At 46.2% G+C, this 6000-nt stretch overlaps 1 protein-coding gene across 1 annotated transcript in view; it reads left to right on the top strand.

Moving 5' to 3' along the window:
• The first annotated feature begins 5765 nt into the window (after positions 1-5765).
• FEZ1 (fasciculation and elongation protein zeta 1) overlaps positions 5766-6000 on the top strand; it is a 40140-nt gene continuing 39905 nt past the window's right edge. Inside the window, exon 1 of the mRNA XM_060158000.1 lies at positions 5766-5924. The gene's annotated coding sequence lies outside the window, so the exon portion shown is untranslated. The remainder of the gene's footprint in view (positions 5925-6000) is intronic.

The following is a 6000-nucleotide window of genomic DNA, read 5'->3' as shown; positions in this document are numbered from 1 at the left end:
CACCAGCCCAACATACCTCTTGGTGTTCAGTGTGGTTAATCTCTCATCTTGTAGGACATGACGACTAGTAGAGACTGGCTTATTTGAATCCTGGCTACAATGACTTTGTGAAAAGGACAAACTGTTGAAAAGAGACTTTGGGGAAGAGGTGAGTTTTTTTGCTCATCATTTTCACAGGGTTGAAAACGCTTTGTGACCCAGAGTCCTGCCTTAGAGAAGACAGCTGTGGCCTAGAGCAGGATTTGCAGAGCATGCTGGGCTCTGAGGGTTTGCTGGTGAAGTGATTTTTACATGGCTAGACTGGTGCAGTGAAATGGCAAATTTTTTTTTGGCATTTTTATTCCCTCAAGTTTGTTTCTGAATCATCTCTGAATACCAGGGCATCCTGGAGATAGCAGAAAATAGAAGATTTCCTGAGATTAGGGGAGTGGGAGACAGTCTTCTGGGGTTTATGCAAATGATGTCCCTGCTTGGACTGGGGAGGGTCTCTCTTAAAGAAACAAACGTTAACCTAAAAGTGCGCTGGTGGAGCTGAACCATGTCATGAGTGGTCTCCCCTCATGACCTGGCTTCTAGGCTCTGTTTCCTATTGTGAGTAGGTGACAACAATAGGCCTATTCTCTCCCCATTCACCCAGGACACATGCTGATCTGCGCTGATGAATCCCTTGGCAGCCACCGAGTAGGGAAGATTAATGACCTTTCTTTTTTGACCACTGTAGATCTAAAATCTTCCCCCACACTGGGGAACCTCATTTTCCTTTTCCTGGTAAAATCTGTGGTTCTCCTTTCTTGAAATCTTCAATTCTTTTCCTATATAGAAAAAAAATTGTCATCACACTTACACTTATGGAATTTCCACTGTCTTAAGAGACCTTATTCTTTATTTGCCAGTAGCTCATGTATTTGGTCATTTTTCGTTAGAAAACAGAGGTGCCTATTCTGGAATTTATCATTGTTCTTGGGGGTGATTTACTGTCAATTTTTGTAATACTGCTTATTGTTTTTGAAAGTAATATGGTCTTGTTCTCGATGCGTGTACTTTGTGGTAGGGAGTCGCTACCTGCTGACTAGATGGCTATGAATGGAACTTGAATCTTGGGGAATATCCCATTTCCCTTCCGGAAGCTAATCAGGGAGTTTAATCAACCGTGGAGCTTGAGGACTGAGATGCCGGATATAGGCTTGAATTGAATGTTGGTGTTCAAGAACTACCAGTGATAGAAAAATCAATGTTACAATGTTAGGAGGTATGAGCTCATCTTTATTTGCTGGGTTGTGATTGAAGTAGGTTTTCAGTAAAGATTCAGCAGTTCATTTCCAGAATTTCATGGGAAATGGGCTTCTTCGAGAAGGATCCTTTTAAGGAAGATAAAACAGGATGAGCACAATACATATCACGTTATCACTGAATTTCTAAACTTAAAAGGTCATTTCTAGCCTTGAAAGCCATTTTTAAAAAATGGAATGGGCAGCCCTGTGATGTCAAGTTTCTCATCACGAGAGACCTCTAAGTAGAAGCTGTGTGTAACATAATCTAGGAAGGATATTGGTTTCTGCATCAGGTGGGTGTTTAGACTAGATGACCTTTAAATGCTCTATATACTCTAAGATACTTTGGTTCTATCAAGTAGATAAGTTCAGTTCAGGAACTAAAATAAGCCATGTTATCAGTGTAATTCTAGGAGTGATTGTCTACCTGTACTGCCAACACCCAGTGGTTTGTACCTTATAACCCAGTCTTAATTTTTTTTACTTGAAAGGCATGTGTGTGACTTTTCACATATCCAATCTTTAGTCCCGCTAATTCCCTCTGTAGGAAATGCAGCCCCATCCTAGCAGAATGTTCACTCACTCCTTAAAGATTTACATATAAGGTAGTGGTTCTCAGCTGGGGCGATTTTGCGACTTTTTTCAGCCCTACAGGTCGTCTGGAGACATTTTTGGTTGCTACAACTCGGGGGTTGCTACTGGCATCTAGTGGCCAGGGAAGCCTACGGCATACAGGACAGCCCCCAATGGCAATCCCCTAGCCCAAAATACAACAGTGCCAGGTTTGAGGATCCCTGGTCTAAGTTAGGTGACCTTTTGGGCAAACCCCCTGCTCTAGTCCCCAATATCACATAACAATCATAGAGCTTTGTTTAAAACACTTTACATCTTCTTTAAAACACCTTTGTCCACTGGGAGTGTCATTTATTTAGAAACTTTTAAAGCTCTAGGAACTCTTAACACGTATAAAATAAAATTGGACTTACTCCTATTGGAGAAGTGGGGAGGTGGGAATAGCTCTACCTCTCAGTTCTATGGAAGATTCTTGAAACTTCTAACAACAACACACAAGCAGCCCTTACCAAGCACTTCCATACACTAGGTCCTATGCCAAAGCTTTACATGGATTGCACACAGGACGTATTAATATATGTTGAATGTTGAATTATTTAATTCTTCTAGGGTTCTGGATTTGTTTCTTAAGACTGCCTTAGCAATGACACCAAATCATTGGATTTCAGGCCCACCTTAATTCAGTATGATCTCCTCTTAGCTAATTATTTCTGCAAAGACCCCATTTCCAAATAAGGTCACATTCTGAAGTTTGGGGTTGCTATGGTCTGAATGTTTGTGTCCTCCCCAAATTCACGTGTTGAAAACCTAATGCCCAATGTGATGGTACTAGGGGGTGTGACTTTTAGGCAACCTCATGAATGAGGTTCCTCATTTCCATCTGAGACCATAATTACAAGAAGCACATTTAAGAGCCATATTTCTTTCTTTCTTTTTTGGGGGGGGATACGCAGGCCTCTCACTGTTGTGGCCTCTCCTGCTGCGGAGCACAGGCTCCGGACGTGCAGGCCCAGTGGCCATGGCTCACGGGCCCAGCCGCTCCGCGGCATGTGGGATCCTCCCGGACCGGGGCACGAACCCGTGTCCCCTGCATTGGCAGGTGGACTCTCAACCACTGCACCACCAGGGAAGCCCTTAAGAGCCACATTTCTAACAACATTCTGTTCATGACAATATGTATACGTTCTATGGTGATAGAAGCTTTCTTGATAACTCTTCTTTTTTTCTGAGCCTTTGCTAGAATCACCTTTAACCCATATTTCTACCAACAATGTCTTCAAGACAACCTAGGCTTTTTCTGTCATGTGCCTCAAAATTCTTCAAGCCTCGATCTCTTTCCCAATTCCAAAGCCATTTCCACATTTTAAAGTATTTGTTATAGGACTTCCCTGGTGGTGCAGTGGTTAAGAATCCGCCTGCCAATACAGGGACACATGTTCGAGCCCTGGTCTGGGAAGATCCCACATGCCGCAGAGCAACTAAGCCTGTGCACCACAACTACTGAGCCTGCGTGCCACAACTAGTGAAGCCCACGCACCTAGAGCCTGTGCTCCACAACAAGAGAAGACACTGCAATGAGAAGCCCGTGCACCGCAACAAAGAGTAGCCCCTGCTCGCCGCAACTGGAGAGAAAGCCCACATGCAGCAACAAAGACCCAGTGCAGCCAACAATAAATAAATTTATATAAATAAATAAATAAAACACTCCCTCCTTTTTTTAAAAAAAGAAAAATGTGTTACAGCAGCACCCCACTACTGTGCACCAGTGCCAAATCAAATCCCAGAGACAGAGTTTTGGGTGAAGAAGAAAAGAATAGCTTTGTTGCTTTGCCAGGCAAAGAGGGACACAGCGAGCTCCTGCCCTGAAAAACTGTGTGTCTCAACCCAGGAGGATCTGCTGAGGAGTTTTATAGCAGTGGTTCAAGTGTGGGGTTGCCCATAAGATCAAGGTGTGTTCAGGGCCTGCACTCCTTTAATCTGGTCTCAGGTAATCTCTTGATGAGTTTCTTTGGTTCCTTTAATCTGGCCTCAGGTGGTCTTCTCTGGAATGAAGAATACTGACATCTTCCATTTCTTGGGGGTTTTAGTTCTATAAAGAGCTTAAAGATATAGTTATGTGTATCCCTTGAGATGGAACCAGGACCTGTCCCAAGGCTGCACTATTGTTTCTTGGCTGTTTCTCCCTTATCTCTGCATCCCCTCCCTTCCCTGATTAGCAACTGCTTGAATCTGCCCTTTGGAACTCAGGGAAGGTCATGGAGGCTGGAGTCTATTCCCTACAAACAAGAAATGGGGGACATGGAAAGGTTTCTGTGCCCAGGAGCCCCACAGGGTCCTGCTCGGTGTCACTACCAAAATCTGTATTAGTTTCCTATGGCTGCTGTAATAAATAACCACAAACTGGATGGATTAAAACAAGAGAAATGTATAGTTTCATGGGTCTGGAGACTAGAAGTCCAAGATCAAGATGTCAGCAGGCCCATGCTCCCCCTGCAGGCTCTAGGGAAGAATCCTTCCCTTCCTCTGCTGGGTTCTGGTGGTTCCAGGCAATCTTTGGTGTCTCTTGGTTTGTAGTTGTGTCACTCCAGTCTCTGCCTCCTTCATCATGTAGCTTCTTTCCTGTTGCTCTGTGTCCTCTCTACTTATGGGGACATCAGTTATTGGATTTAGGACCACCCTAATCCAGTATGGCTGCTTCTTAACTAACTACATCTGCAAAGATCCTGTTTGCAAAAAAAGTCACATTCTGAGGTTCTGGGTGGATATACACTTGGGGGGAGACACTATTCAACCCCTTACAGGTTCCAAGTAGCACAGTTTGGAAATCAATGCACTAAACTCTGCACCTATTGAAGGCAGGCCTGACTGCCTTCAATTTTCACCATCCCCGCCCCCCCCAACCCCCCCCCTCCAGCTTCTAGCACACGTCATAGAATGCTTTTTTAAAACTGTTGCCTGGAATTCATATGTCTGCATTCACAGCATCATTATTCACAATAGCCAAAAGGTAGAAAAAACCCAAATGTCCATAGAGGGAAGAATGGATAGAGAGAATGTGTTATATACATACAACAGAATATCTCTCAACCTTAAAATAGAAATGGAAATGGAAATGGGATTCTGCCACACGCTGCAACATGGATGAACCCTGAAAGCATTACGCTAAGTAAAATAAGCCAGACACAAAAGGACAAATACTGTGTGATTCCACTTACAAGAGATACTGAGAATCGTCAAATTCATTGAGATGGAAAGTAAAATGGTGGTTACCAGGGTCTGCAGAGAAGAAGGAATGGGGAGTTAATGTTTAACTGGTACAGAGTTTCAGTTTGGGATCCATGAAAAAGTTCTGCAGATGGATAGTGGAAACGTTCGCAGCTTTCTCGGCCTGAAGCCAACCCCACCCTGCGTCTTTGGGAGGTAAAAGCGTTTATTACTTTTGACTCGAGGTCTGAACCCGGTTCAGCGTGGCAGGCATCCTTTCACTTGCTCACCCCAGCCCCCAGCAGAATAGAAGGGGGAGGCCAGAAAGTCCAGGGAGGTCTTTGAGTGTGTCTGCGGGCCTCCGCCTGCCCATCCACTCGGCCACCCGCTTATGCTTTTGTGGAGAAGCTACAGTGTCAGGCCCTCCCTGTGAGAAATCCACACTGGGAGTTATTGCAAGCGCACATCTTGAGCTTCTGAATATTCATGAGGGAAGCAGAAAGACCAATGCTAAAGGGGGGAGAAATAGTAATTCATAAATATTAATAAAGGCAGGCCACATGCACCAAGTAGGGCTAGGAATGTTAACGAGAAGATGACGTCCGGGTCCTGCGCGTGCCCGTTGGGCGGGTGCCCGGCGCGGACGCGGCCCCCGGAGCCCGGGCACGAGCGCGGGGGAGGTGGGGGTGGGGGAGGAGGGGGCCGGGGCGGGGAGGAGGGAGCGGAGCCGGGCGCCGGCGGAGCTGCGAGGGGAGCGCTCGCTGGCTCGCGGCTGCCGCTGTCGCTGAGCTGCGCTCCCGCCGCTCCCCGCGGCCAGTGGATGGGGGTGTCCAGCTGAGCCCCGCGATCCACCTTCCTCCTCCAGGACCCGCACAGGTGCAGTCGCGGGGGGCGACCTTAATCCAGACCGACCCACTGCCGTGGGTGGGGGTGGACGGGGGTGGGGAAGGAG

The sequence above is a fragment of the Lagenorhynchus albirostris genome, chromosome 9 (genome assembly GCF_949774975.1).
Source record: "Lagenorhynchus albirostris chromosome 9, mLagAlb1.1, whole genome shotgun sequence".
In the NCBI taxonomy this organism is placed as follows: Eukaryota; Metazoa; Chordata; class Mammalia; order Artiodactyla; family Delphinidae; genus Lagenorhynchus; species Lagenorhynchus albirostris.
The sequence above is the reverse complement of the archived record's forward strand: the minus strand, read 5'-3'. Positions and strand labels throughout refer to the sequence as shown.